The following is a 15,775-nucleotide window of genomic DNA, read 5'->3' as shown; positions in this document are numbered from 1 at the left end:
GGTTCCAAATAGGAAAAGGAGTATGTCAAGGCTGTATATTGTCACCCTGCTTATTTAACTTATATGCAGAGTACATCATGAGAAATGCTGGACTGGAAGAAACACAAGCAGGAATCAAGATTGCCAGGAGAAACATCAATAACCTCAGACATGCAGATGACACCACCCTTATGGCAGAAAGTGAAGAGGAACTCAAAAGCCTCTTGATGAAAGTGAAAGTGGAGAGTGAAAAAGTTGGCTTAAAGCTCAACATTCAGAAAATAAAGATCATGGCATCCAGTCCCATCACTTCATGGGAAATAGATGGGGAAACAGTGGAAACAGTGTCAGGCTTTATTTTTCTGGGCTCCAAAATCACTGCAGATGGTGACTGCAGCCATGAAATTAAAAGACGCTTACTCCTTGGAAGGAAAGTTATGACCAACCTAGATAGCATATTCAAAAGCAGAGACATTACATTGCCAATAAAGGTCTGTCTAGTCAAGGCTATGGTTTTTCCTGTGGTCATGTATGGATGTGGGAGTTGGACTGTGAAGAAAGCTGAACGCTGAAGAATTGATGCTTTTGAACTGTGGTGTTGGAGAAGACTCTTGAGAGTCCCTTGGACTGCAAGGAGATCCAACCAGTCCATTCTGAAGGAGATCAGCCCTGGGATTTCTTTGGAAGGAATGATGCTAAAGCTGAAACTCCAGTACTTTGGCCACCTCATGTGAAGAGTTGACTCATTGGCAAAGACTCTGATGCTGGGAGGGATTGGGGGCCAAGAGGAGAAGGGGACGACAGAGGATGAGATGGCTGGATGGCATCACTGACTCGATGGACATGAGTCTCAGTGAACTCCGGGAGTTGGTGATGGACAGGGAGGCCTGGCGTGCTGCGATTCATGGGGTCGCAAAGAGTCGGACATGACTGAGCGACTGATCTGATCTGATATGATATGATTATGAAAAGAACATGTTTTTTGATGTTAGTTCTAGCAGGCCTTGTAGGTCTTTTTAGAACCATTCAACTTCAGTTCTTCGGCATTAGTGGTTGGGGCATAGACTTGGATTACTCTGATATTGAATGGTTTGCCTTGGAAAGGAACTGAGATCATTCTGTCATTTTTGAGATTGCACCAAAGTACTGCATTTCAGAATCTTTTTGTTGACTATGAGGGCTACTCCCTTTCTTCTAAGGGATTTTTGCCCACAGTAGTAGATATAATGGTCATCTGAATTAAATTTGCCCATTCTCATCTATTTTAATTCACTAATTCCTAAAATGTAGATGTTCACTCTTGCCATCTCCTGTTCCAATTTACCTTGATTCATGGGCCTAACATTCCAGTTTCCCATATAATATTGTTCTTTACAACATTGGATTTCACTTTCACCACCAGAGACATCCACAGCTGGCCATCATTTTCACTTTGGTTCAGCGTCTACTTTGGTTCAGCCTCTTCATTCTTTCTGGGGATATTTATCTCCACTCTTCCCCCAGTAGCATATTGGACACCTACTGACCTGGGGAGCTCATCTTCTAGCTTCATACCTATTTGCCTTTTCCAAGGCAAATAGGGGTTCTTGAAACAATAATACTGAAATGATTTGCCACTCCCTTCTCCAGTGTACCATGTTTTGTTAGAACTCTCCACCATGACCCATGGATTTCTCCAAACCTAACAATTCTGAGACCTTCATTTTCCTTACCCCCTGATTATCTCCTATATGCAATGCTATAAGTTTCATTAATACTCTCATGTTTAGCCTGACTGTTGCAGTTTTATCAAATCATAGTCACCTTTTCCTCAAGCCCTAATAAAACTATCTGCTTTTGTAGCTCAGCTTAAGGAGTATGAATGATCACAAAGCTTGAGCTGCGAGAGCAAATAGCAGAGTTAGGACAAGCCAGAAAGAGATCTGTGAGGCAGACTCTAAACATGGACAAGCTAATGCAATGTAGCAAACAGAATTCTATGTGATATTAATAAATCATTGTCCATGCCATGTTCACGTAATGGTTCTTGGGATGTCAGAAAGAACACTGCATTTGAAAACAGAAGAGTTGTGATCAATTCTTAGCCCTAAATTCATGGGAAGTTGGAGTAAGTCCTTTCTCTCATCCCTTCCACACTCAACTCACTTTTTAAAAAGCGTTTCATAACTTTATTATTGCTACTCATCATATTTATGAAGATTTCATAAAGTTGCAAATAGTTGCAATACAAAGGGCAGTTATTACAATGCAACATTGTCCATCAGCATCTCTTGAAAAACCCAGTATAAACTGGGCAACAATATTGCATGGGGAAATGAATAACTGTCAGTTCAGTTCAGCTCAGTTCAGTCGCTCAGTTGTGTCTGAGTCTGCGACCCCATGGACTGAAGCACACCAGGCCTCCCTGTCCATCTGTTTTTCTAAATTGAGGCATAATCAACACACAATAAAATGCACAGATTTTAAGCACGTAGTTTTATAAGTTTTAGCAACATTAACTCCTTGAACTCAGTTTCACCATCTAGAAAATAAAGGAACTGAGTGGGTGATGCTAAAGCATCCTTTCAAGTCTTACATTTCTATGACCTTATAGCACAATGCCAGCCCAGTACATAACGAACCTGACTGTAATGATGATATTCTCTGTGTTGAGTCCTACCATATTCACTTCTTTTCCTTTGTCTGTGGTTGATTATAAATCCCATATCCCACAAAAAACCATCCCTTTGTATTATATTAGTATTCCTCTTCTCTAGTTTCTTTTGTCACACATCATTATTTAGCATATTATTGTAAATTTTCTATGTCATTTATTGTGCCCTTTATCATAACTATCTGTTATCAATCAACAAGCATTTTCTAGATAAATACTAAGCACAAAGCATTGTTCCAGGACATTATGGATTCCATCAATTATTAAAATATTCACTACCTTTAAGACATTTACACTTTTTCACATACTAAAAATATAAACAATAAAAATTCTTACATAAAAAATGTCAAATAAGTAGCATGAGCATAGAATTTTTGAGGCATAAAAGATACCCATGAGTTGGAGTGATCAGGGCTGTTTTCAGAAAGAAATCAAGACCTGTGATACAGTTTAAGATATGGATATAAATTATTTTGATATATAAATTCATATCTGCCTCTTAAAAAATTACTGAGATGTGATCAGAGAGTATCTCCCAGTCTGAGGCATTGTTTAATAAACTAGCTACAAAAATAATGATAACAAACTGAAATAAAGTAAAAAGAGTAGCTACCATGGGTAAGATATAACAATCACATCTTTATAGACACTATCTTGTTTGATATTCACAAAAACCATAAAAGTTACTATCAACTCCTTTTCACAGTGAAGGAAATTGAGACCACAAAGGAGAAAGCCATAAGTTAGTACAGTAAGTGGTGGAACTAGTATTAATTCCCTAGTCTTCCTCTTAACCAATACTATTCTCATGACTTTCTGATTATTTAACATACCTTACTCCCTTTCTGGATACCTTATGTTTTACTGTTAGCATCCTAGGCAGATCCTCAGCGAGAGAGATGGAAGCTTTGTCCTTAAGTATTTACAAGCATTTGAGTTTCTTAAGCTGTTTCAAACACATTCATAAATTCATCGTGGTTATTGAAATTACCATTGTAGAAAAAGGCAAATCTGTGTAATACCTGCATCTCAGAGCTCCTGGCTGAGTTCCCAGACTGCAGTTCTCCTCATCCACATGAACTCTTTTAGTTTCCCATAGAGGAGACTCTGCTCATATATGCACCCTCATTAACAGAGAAAACAAAGCTGCTCAGTGTCTACATTAAGAAATAAAGCCCAGCATTACACTGAGTCAAATTCTATTCCCACTTAAAAAACTGCCTCCTGCCTTTTCTAATTCCCTTTCTTGAATCTCAATCTTGGATAACAATGAATAAAAAGAAAAAAAAAGTAACTTCAGTTTCTGACTGCATATGCTCTTTCCTCTCATTTGTATTAATTCTTGCTCATTAAACTCAACTGAAGCTGCTTGTACAAGGTAGCAATTAATTGATGTCTTTACAAAATGATCCTGTCACCAAAAATGTCTTTTCAGTTCTGGCCTCTGGGGACTTCAACATGGTACGCCAGTATCCTCAAGCTAGTTTTATATTTGTCACCAACCTACTCATATAAAGGCCTAACAAGACCTAACTCTGTTACCAAAGAGTTAACCACCTTCAACTTTCCTTGGTTAAAACTAGCATTGCTTCATGTACAAATAGCTGTAAAATGCTATTATTATGAAAGATATGACTAATTAGCACACAGGAGAGTCCTGACCAAATAATACTGCAGAGACTTTGGACTGCCAATATGACTTCATTTAATCAAGGGAATTGTCACCCAGAATCTTGACACACCAGCAGAGGAAGGTATGAGTTAGTCACAAAAGGGAAGAAAAAGAGACCAGAAAAAGTTTTACGAGCTTTACAACAAATGCTAAAGGAACTTCTCTAGGTGGGAAACACAAGAGAAGAAAAAGACCTCCAAAAACAACCCAAAATAATTAAGAAAATGGTAAAAGAAACATACATATTGATAATCACCTTAAATGTAAATGGATTAAATGCTCCAACCAAGACAGACTGACTGAATGGGTACAAAAACAAGACCCATGTATCTCTGCTGTCTACTGGGGACCCATTTCAGACCTAGGGACAAATACAGACAAAAAGTGAGGGAGTGGAAAAATATATTCCATGAGAATGGAAAAAAAAAAAATCTGGAGTAGCAATACTTATATAAGACAAAATAGACTTTAAAATAAAAAGACTGAATTCAATCATTTAATAAAATCTTTATAAATTAAAAAAGAAAATATTATTAAAATTTTAAAAAATTCTTATACTTGGACCTTTTCAATGTTGTGATCTGAACTCTTTGAATTACATGCATCAGAATTCAATAAAAGCAAACCTAAATAACCTAGAAAAAAAGAAATGTAGAGTTTCAGATTTATGAGGAAAAGATTTAAAAATCTTTTGTGTGTATGTGTATATATATATATATATATATATATATATATGAATATACTTGATAACTGAACTGCATTCTTAAAAATGGCTGAGGTGGTAAATTTTATGTTTATTAAACACAATTAAAATTTTAAAAATATATTTAAAAAGGAGCTTATTGACTCAGCTTATTGGGATGTCCAGTAGTGGAGCCAGCCTCGGGGACTCCAGGGAGTCACTTACTTGCACACTTTTAGATTTTGCTCTGCCATTTACTCCATTTCTCTTGTTCCTCGCCACCCCCCACCTTTTTTTTTTCTCTCTCTTCCTTCTCTATTGACTATCTCTTTGCGAGGATGCTAAGTCGCTTCAGTTGTGTCCTACTCTTTGCAGCTATGTGGACTGTAACCCGCCAGGCTCCTCTGTCCATGGATTTTCCAGGCAAGAATACTGCAGTGGGTTGCATTGCCTCCTCCAGGGGATCTTCCTGATGTAGGAATTGAACCCACATGTCCTCTGTTTCCTATATTGATAGGTGGGTTCTTTACCATTAGTGCCACCTGGGAAACCCATTTATCTCTTTTCATTGATCTTATTTTCCTCTGCTGCACATGGACTTTTTGGTGCATGGTGCGGAGAGAAAGGAGAGGTTGTAAATAACTCAAAGTTTAAGTCATTCTAGCAGAGTGATCCTGTAGAAAAGGGAAAATTATTCTTTCCTAGCATCTATAATGAAACACAGTGAGAGAATCTTAATTGTCATTGTTTTGGCTCCATGCCAGGGCACTCATGGGCTAGGTGTGGACACATGCCCACCCTAGCTGCAGGGGCCAAGGCTATCTGGTTCACAACCTTCAGAGAACTATGTGAATTTGAGGAGGAAAAGTTCCCAAATGTCGAATGTGGGGTAAAGCCATCAGTGGAAGGAGAGAAGTTATTTAGGGCAGCCAAACAGTTTTCACATATGACTTTTCTTATTTGAGATAGAAGTTAATAACCACTGCTGTGGTGTTCTTTCTCCCCATCCTCACAGGTAAATTACTAGTTCTAAAATATTGATTTACCAGTCCCTCACACATGTTAAAGACATTAACTCCTATATCATATTTGTGTTCAAAATGCTTCCCCTAATTTGTTATTTTCTTTTTAATTTTGCTTATTATATTCTGTAACATTAAAGTTGTACTTTTCATGATTCTAACTCCATTGAGCTTTTAAATTGTGATTTCATAGTTTTATTCTCAGGAAGTCCTTTTTCATTCCAATACCTGATGAATATTCATGAACATGTATTTCTGAAATATTTATCCACCTGAAATATAATAGGAGAGGATCTAAATTTTTCAGATTTGCTTATTAATTTTTTAAGCACCATTCAGTGAATAATCATTTCCTTTCGGGTTTGTAGCAATTTATACTACATTATTATATGAAATATAGTCTTTGTCTCTCAGACCCACATGTAACACGTCTTTGGACATTTTCTCTTGGATGCTTCATATGTCTTTTGACTGAACAGATTCAAAACAGTATTCATTATCATCACTGAAGACCATGTCCTCCAATATCATCTATTCAGTCTTAAAATAAGAAACCCAGGAGTGATTCTTTCACTCTCACCTTCTTCCTCTCCCTCTTTCATTCTTTCTCTCTTTTTATCTCAATTTGTTACTCATGGAGCAAACATCTTGTGCCTACTAAGTGCTAGGTGTTATGTAGGCTTTTGGAATGAATCAGTAATAATGGAACAATTTCTTTTGTTGTGAACCTTATATTCTAGTGGAGCTATCCAGACAATAAGTAATAAGCAAAACAAACAAATTTTGTAGTAAGTTGAGAAGAAATAAGTACAGTAGTAATATAATAGGGTAGGTTAAGATGAATCTGAGAGATCAGACTGAGGGGAGGGAGTTGCATTTCTTAGAAGGGTGGTTTAGGTAGGGATCATTGGGAGGTGTCATTGAGCAAAGGCTTGATGCAGATGAGTGAGTTAGTAGTGCAGATATCATAGGGAAAGGCACCCACCCCATCAGAGATATAGCCAGTAAAAGGCTGGTGTTCTCAGGAAAGATCAAGATGTCTATTGTGTCTTTGTTAGTATAAAAAAGTGGGAGAATAGTAAACTATTCAAGGAGGCAAAGGGAAGCAAATTTAGGGGGGTTCTGTAGACCACTGTAAAGAATTTGGCTTTTACTGTAAGGAAGGTGGGGGGGCCTCTGGAGGGTTCTGAGAAGAGAGTTGATATGATATCACTTACATTTACAATTATTTTTATGTCTGGTTGTCCTGCTGAGAATAGCTTAGGAAAGGGTGGTGCAGTGGTGTCAGCAGTGATAAGTTAGGAGTCTATTTCAGAATTTAAGGGAAGAGAGAGATGGTGGCTTGGGTAGCAGTGCAGATGCTAAGATGCTAGTGGTGAGATTTTGAAGGGTTGATGTTTAGTCACCAAGTCGTGTGCAACTCATTTGTGATGCCATGGACTGTAGCCCACCGTAATCCTCTGTCCAAGGATTTCTTAGGCAAGAAGAGTGGAGAAGGTTGTCATTTCCTTCTCCAGGGGATCTTCCCCACCCCAGGATAGAACTCCAGGGTCTCCTGCATTGGCAGGTGGATTCTTTGTTACTGAACCACCAGGGAAGTCCTTTTGAAGGGTTAACAAATACGATTTTTAATTAAAGGAATAGTGGATGTAAGAGAAATGATTCCAAGTTTTTTGACTTAATCAACTGCAAGGATGAATTTGTCATCATTTAAGATGAAGGGGTAGGTAAGAACAGAAGCTCAATTTAGTACTCTTTTCATCTAATATGTTTATAGTATGTGCAAGTGAAAATGTAAAGTAGGCATCTGAATAAACAAGTCTCATTTACCTGCTAGAAATCTGAGCAAGAGACTGACACACAAATGTTATTGAAAGATGTGATACTAGGTGACACAACCTAGAGCATGAATATAGATAGAAAAGATGCAAAGTTAAAGACATGAGCCCTGATATCCTCTAACATTAAGAGTTCAGAGAGAATATGAGTAATAATTAATAAGACCAAGAAGGAGCTATTGGGTACATAGAAGAAGATTGTGTAGTGCCTGGGAAACCAAATAAAGAAAATATGAAGATTGGAATAAATACCTGGGTTTAAAAATGGGACTAAGAGTAAATCTTTAGATTTAAATATGGAGATAATTAGATAGCGGAAAAACAAGTGTTAGGGGAAATTTTTCATTGAAATGGATTATTTGAGAGAATGCAAAAGAAGAATTAGACAAAGAGCAGAGACAACTCTTTTGAAGAATTTTACTGTAAAAGTTTTTAGAGAAATGGAAGTAGCAGAAAGGAAAGTCATATCAAAAATTTTAGTAAGACAGCAGCTGTAGCACATGGTGAAAGCCATGGGGATACAGTAAAGAGGGAAACATGGGCGATGGTGAACAGAGATGGAAAAGCTGGAGTAGTTCTTGTATGCACAAGAGAGAAGGGTTGTATTGAGTGAAGTAGAGTTTGGTTAGATCCTAATTCCTTTGGCTTAGAAAGAAGAGAAGAAACTTATTATTTGCCATCCTAAGCTAGAATCCTGTGTCTATTTTCAGAAGTGGTGTGGCAGCTAATTATCTTTGTTATAGTTGTTGCTTTTGCCTGATAATTTGATTTTGCTTTATAAAACAATGTGAATCATTTTACCTTTATTCTGGTGGAGGAGGTATGCTATAGAGAAGAACAAGAAAGAATATTTTGATTATGGTTTTAAAGATGAAGCTAAGCTTTATTGACTGTATAATCTGGCTTAATACATAGATTGAAATTATGCTATGAAAACCTTACTCTGCAGTGCTGTTCTGGGGACTCAATAAAATAATATGCAAAAGGACTGGTTTCCAAAGTCACTTTATTTTCATATTTTAAAATGTTACTTTTTAATAGAATGGTCAAAAATTTTGTCCTCAAGTCTTTAAAAATATTTTTCTGTGTTTTTCAAATTCTTAAGATGAATATGTACTACTGAAATTATCATAAAATAATTAAAAATAGAAAAGATCACTTTAAATTTTGCTGTGCAATGCATATTCAGTCACCATAAAATAAAGATTCAAAATAGTTCTAGAGTATGGCAGAAATTCTCTTTGTCACAAGAAAATGATAAACCTCTTATTTCCTCTCATTAACAGCTTCTTTGCTTGAACTATACTAGGAAAAACATCATAAGTGATAACTCCCCAGGTCAAGTGGTTTCAGTCTCAGTAGCATCACTTGGTCACTGCCCTCTGGGGCTGTAATTAGCTTCCACTCTTACTGTGACATCATTTTATACACAGAAGTATTTGTGTCTATAATGATCCTGTGTAGGATCTGGTTGATTTTTGGGTGGAGATATCTGAATCTCTAGCAGATCTCTTGGTTCCTTTGGCAAAGCAGGTAGGTGAGGGTTATTTAAGTAGTATGAAAATCAAAGAGCAAAGTTTCCTATGTTCTAAATTTAGAGATGATTTTGGTGATGTGATTAAAATGTTCTCAAGTCAGATCTGCTTTATTACAGCAGCCTCTTCATTGGGCTTCTCTTTTTGTCTCTTCATTCCAGTTTATCTGTCATATGACAAATCAATCATTTTTTTTTTGAGCTCTGGTCTCATCATTAATTCCTTGCTTCTAATTAACTCATCTCCATTAACTATACTCTACGATCTTAAGTTCAAACTTAAGGTCAGGTAAAACTAGTCTCAACTTTCTTATTTTCCACTGTTCTCTTAATTTCCATTCACCAGACAACTTGCATTCTTCACCGTTATCCCAGAGCACCTTGAACTTGTCATTTCTCATAGTGTAGTATCTGCTTGAAATGATTGTTCAAACTCTATCTCCATGTATCATAATATTTACTAGTCATAAAAACTCTTCAGTGCCCTATTTCCCCCTTTGTCTTCTCTGATCAACATCGCCCTGGTTTTCTCCTTCCACTTTACTCAGGTATTTCTAAGTCTGTAACAGTCTCTTACTGGGCCTAATAGATTTATGTAAAATGTTAGATAGGCATTGTCTTTCTAAACAAATAACACAGGATGGTCAGTAAACATATAAATAAGAAGGGATGGTAGAACAGGAATTAAGAGATCTAGGATTACATTCGTTTGAGTTGCCATCTGCATCCATAACATTGCTTGATATGCATATAAACTGTCGTTGTATTTTCCACTTGTACAGGGTTGCCAACAGCTATGGCTAAATGATGTCAAGTGAATGTTGAAAAAGATGGTAGTTTAGCAGCAAAATTCTTATTTCCTGAGGGGCACATATTTGTGGGTTTGCTTCTTCCTTCTAAGCAAATCTATGTGAATTTTTATATGATCGAGCACAACCTTTGAAAAATTCCAAGAAGCGTCCCCTTCCCCCTATAGATGCAAATGAACCAGTGTTATCTGAGGTGGTCAGAAAAGGCTTCAAAATAGTTTTTATGAGAATTTATTCATAGTTTTGGCTGTAGAGAGAGGAGTGTTGGGGAAATGATACAGTCTGACATTATGTCTCAGAGCATAAACTTCTTATAAAACAAGCCCTTTGTTTTCATTTAGGAGTTCTTGGGAAATATTCCTCATAGAACCTTTCAAGCTACAGGAGACCAGTATAGACATGAAAACCTGACTTGACACTGGCTCCACTTAATTGTCTTACACTAACAAACTCAGAACTAAATATATATATATTTTTTTTTTAATATTTGGAAAAGTTAGCTGGTAAAGAATTTGCCTCCAATGCGGGAGACCAGGATTCAATCCCTGGGTTGGGAAGATCCCCTGGAGAAGGGAATGGCTACCCACTCCAGTATTCTGGCCTGGAGAATTCCATGGATTGTGTAGTCCCTGGGGTCCAAAGAGTCAGACATGACTGAGTGACTTTCACTTGAATACTTGGAACTTAGAATTGGGACATATAGCTAGATGGTCCTTATATTGTATTCAGTTCAGTTCAGTTCAGTCGCTCAGTTGTGTCCAACTCTTTGCAACCCTGTGGACTGAAGCATGCCAGGCCTCTCTGTCCATCACCAACTCCCAGAGTTTACTTATACTTATGTCCATTGAGCTGGTGATGCCATCCTACCATCTCATCCTCTGTCGTCCCCTTTTCCTTCCACCTTCAATCTTTCCCAGCATCAGGGTTTTTTCCAAATGAGTCAGTTCTTCACATCAGGTGGCCAAAGTACTGGAGTTTCAGCTTCAACATCCGTCCTTCCAATAAACACCCAGGACTGATTTCCTTTAGGATGGACTGGTTGGATCTCCTTGCAATCCAAGGGACTCTCAAGAGTCTTCTCCAATACCACAGTTCAAACCATCAATTCTTTGGCACTCAGCTTTCTTCATAGTCCAACTCTCACATCCATACATGACTGCTGGAAAAACCATAGCTTTGACTAGATGGACCTTTGCTGGCAAAATAATGTCTCTGCTTTTTAGTATGTTGTCTAGGTTGGTCATAACTTTTCTTACAAGGAGCAAGTGTCTTTTAATTTCTTGGCTTCAGAAGTCACCATCTGCAGTGCTTTTGGAGCCCAGAAAAATAAAGTCTGACACTGTTTCCACTGTTACCCCATCTATTTCCCATGAAGTGATGGGACCAGATGCCACGATCTTAGTTTTCTGAATGTTGAGTTTTAAGCCAAGTTTTTCACTCTCCTCTTTCACTTTCATCAAGAGACTCTTTAGTTTTTCTTCACTTTCTGCCATAAGGGTAGTGTCATCTGCATATCTAAGGTATTGATATTTCTCCCAGCAATCTTGATTCCAGCTTGTGCTTAATCCAGTCCAGCATTTCTCATGATGTACTTGGCATATAAGTTAAATAAGCAGGGTGACAATATATAGCCTTACTCCTTTTCCTATTTGGAACCAGTCTGTTGTTCCATGTTCAATTCTAACTGTTGCTTCCTGACCTGCATACAGATTTCTCAGGAGGTGGTCATGTGGTCTGGTTTTACCATCTCTTTAAGAATTTTCCACAGTTCAGTGTGATCCACACAGTCAAAGGCTTTGATATAGTCAATAAAGCAGAAATAGATGTTTTTCTGGAACTCTCTTGCTTTTTTGATGGTCCAGTGGATGTTAGTAATTTGACCTCTGGTTCCTCTGCCTTTTCTAAATCCAGCTTGAACATCTGGAAGTTCATGGTTCACCTACTGTTGAAGCCTGTCTTGGAGAATTTTGAGCATTACTTCACTAGCATGTGAGATGAGTGCAATTGTGTGGCAGTTTGAACATTCTTTGACATTGCCTTTCTTTGGGATTGGACTGGAAGCTGACCTTTTCCAGTTCTGTGGCCACTGCTGAGTTTCCAGATTTGCTGGCATATTGAGTGCAGCAGTTTCACAGCATCATGTTTTACTACCCCTTATTGTGCTCCCACTATGGTAGGTACTGCATTACATATATTTTATGCATATCATATCAACTAGTTCCCACCATGCCCTACAAGGTAGATATTGTGAGGAAACAGGGTCGGAGAGGTTAAGTAACTTTTCCATGCTCACATAGCAAGTGAGTAGTGTAATCTGGATTTAAAAACAGTCCTGATAGAAACCCAAGCTACTTACAGCTGTACTGTAGTCATCTCAAATCAGGATAGCAGTTGTAATTCACATTTGTGTTGCATTGTAAAACATGATCTTTCTATTCATTATCACATGTGATATTCACAGAAATTGTGTGAGCCTGGCTAGGCAAGCACTGAAGGAGTTTGCCTTTTCAAACTGAATCACTTGCTTAGTGGTGGGAGCCAGATATTTACTTTTATCTCAACTCTGGTACTCGTGGTGAAGAACCTGCTTGCCAATGCAGTAGACATGAGAGATGCGGGTTTGATTTCTGGGTTGTGAAGATCCCCTGGAGAGGGAAATGACAATCCACTCCAGTATTCTTGCCTGAATAATTCCGTGGACAGAAGAGCCCGATTGGCTACAGTCCATGGGCTCAAAAGAGTTGGACATGACTGAGTGACTTTCACTCACTCACTCTCTCCTTTTATACTCTCCTGTTTTTTAACTCTTCCTTTTATCATCATATTGCATATCTCTCCTAATTTCTCCCTTTCTGTGTCTTTCTCTCTTTCATTTTTTTTTCTATTTTCTCTGTTCTCTATTCCTCTCCACCTCTCAGATTATTGCCAAACTTCATGAAATTGAGTGTTGTAAATTCAGAGAAAAGTTTCCTCCTATTCCAAAGCAAGATATGTTATAGAGTGTAGGTGCCTCTAGATGGAGACTGTTAGTTGTGGTTGCTCTCTATTTTTTTTTTTTAATTTTTTAAAATTTTATTTTATTTTTTAACTTTACAATATTGTATTAGTTTTGCCACACATCAAAATGAATCTGCCACAGGTATACACATGCTCTCTATTTTGAGATGAGAAACATTCTTTGCATTTGGAATTTATTTGAAAAGATGATGGAGAGAGGAGAACAGCAGAGTAATGGCTTCTAGAGTGTGTAGGGGTTACTAACCAATCTCTCATTCTGAAACAATACACTCACTTTCACACCTAGTTATAAACTTTGGGTGATATGCAATTGAAAATTTTAAAGAATTATGGTTAATAGCAATAGATCCACAGGTTACACACCAAGGTGTTAGCATTCATATTTAAAAAGACATCACATCCATCCTCTTCCTGAAATCCTTTCCCTGTAGATGATACTAGTCCCTCCTTTGAATTTCTATTGTTCTTTTCCCTTCACACATTCAAAAAACATTTTTCTCTACTGTTTGTATGGCACATATTGTATATTTACTTATATTGTAGCTATTATGTGTGCAATTTATGTCTTTCCAATGGATTTATAGAGTTTGTGACTTACAGAAGCTAGGAAAAAACACCCAGATCATTTATGGGCTGTAACTGTCAAAAAAAACTTTATGAAATAATTAAAACTTTTATTAACTTTTGAGGAGAATAAACATAGAGAGGCAGATATGATAGTGTGATAGTAAATATTCTTTTAAATATTTTGTTATTGTCGTGTCATTTCAAATAAGCCACAAAATAAGAAGAGTGAGCACACAGTCTGGCAGTAATGAATAATCCTATTTTTGTATACAGTTTATTTCTAACATTCAATGGGTCACCTTTTTGGTATTTAGTTATTATGGTTATGCAAAATAATTTATTGCCTATCATAGGGTGTTTTGTAAATACTGGTGTTATCAGTTTTAAGTCAAAGAAATTACATTTTTAATTTTGATTTTTTGCCTTTTTTCTTAGGCTGTCTTCTACAGGATCAATAATTTCTGGATCAGGAATCCAGATGCCTGGGTTCTTGTTTGCAGTTCTGTGAACTGAATAATTCATTTTTCATTTTAAAAAATTTACTTATTTTTATTGAAGGATAGTTGCTTTACAGTACTGTGTTGGTTTCTGCCAAACATATACACAGTTTTTATTTTTGAGTCTTAGGTTTTTCATCTGAATAATGGTAAATCTGGACTGGACCATCTCTTAGATCGAAATATTGGTAAGAATCCACTGGTTTTCTTAAGCCTCACCACACAGAAGTCTTCATGGGTTTTCATCAGTTGCTGAATATTTCTGGCTCTTTCCCCAGTATTTCAGTCATTCTTTCACAAATTTTTACCTCACTGGCCCTTTTCATTCCATTTCTTTCCCATAATGAACAGGCTATGTTGTTGTCAGTTCCCTGGCCCAGACTCAGATTTCTGATGCCTGAAAAGATTGATACTATAGAAAGTGGGTACCTTGAGATTATAGACTGTAGGATCAGGAAGTGATGGCAAAGTCATTTGGTTTAATTGACTGTAGAGAGACTGAGTTCTGTAGTGGTGAGTCAGAATTGGGGTCATATCACAGTGAGAGCTTCTGCAAGTTTTGGGGGAGAGGGATATTTTAAGATCAATGAGAACATCAACTTGACATGCATATTTTTTTTTTGAGAATATTCTTTAAATTTATGGAGCTGTGTATACAAAAGAAGAATGTTATTAAATCTTTTCTTCTGCATCCCAGCATCTTCTAAAGGAGCAAAAGCTCACTAACTGTTTTCAAGGCTCACCTTCTACCAGGAATTCATTATGGTGGGTATTTGGACACAGAGCAATGGACTCTTCTCTCCCCCCTCCATGTCCTCTCCCCCAAACACACAAACATACTTAAAGCTTAAAAAGCACTAACTCTTTAGTATCACACTTGGGTGTATGTGCTCAAGCCAAAGAGATGACTCTGGTGCCTTCCTATAATGTTACTAAGGTTTTGACATTCTTCTCATTTCAGAAATAAGCTAAAAATGTAAAAGTGTAAGTGATCTTGGAGATATAACACACCTGCATGGATTTCAGACACAGTAATCATGATGATATCAAATATCAAAGCAGGTACAATAAAGGAAAATATCGAATACTTTAAGAGGATAGAGATACCACAGAGCAGGGAAAGAGAGTGGGTAGGTGAAGCTGAGACATTGATGAGGAAAAATGTAATATTTCAATATTTCCAATTGCTGGCAATGAACACCTTAATATGTGTGGACTAATAGAGACTATTTGCAGGAGTATTTCATGTCACCTGCCGTGATATAGGCATACGGTTTAGCAGAAATGAGGGTGAAATCCCAAATATTTGTACATGTCTTAGGCCTGAATTAAAGTCTTGCAGGGCCAGGTGTAGGCTCTAGAGGAAACTTTATTGAGTAGTGTGGCCAGTAGAGAGCTCTGTGTGATTTTGATAAAACTTTTAAAAGATGGGGAGATTTACCTTGAAGATATTATGCTAAATGAGATAAACCAGTCAGAAAAAGATAAATACTGTATTGTTCCT

This window comes from Bos javanicus, chromosome 10 (assembly GCF_032452875.1).
Source record: "Bos javanicus breed banteng chromosome 10, ARS-OSU_banteng_1.0, whole genome shotgun sequence".
Taxonomy (NCBI): domain Eukaryota; kingdom Metazoa; phylum Chordata; class Mammalia; order Artiodactyla; family Bovidae; genus Bos; species Bos javanicus.
This window is presented reverse-complemented; position numbering follows the sequence as displayed.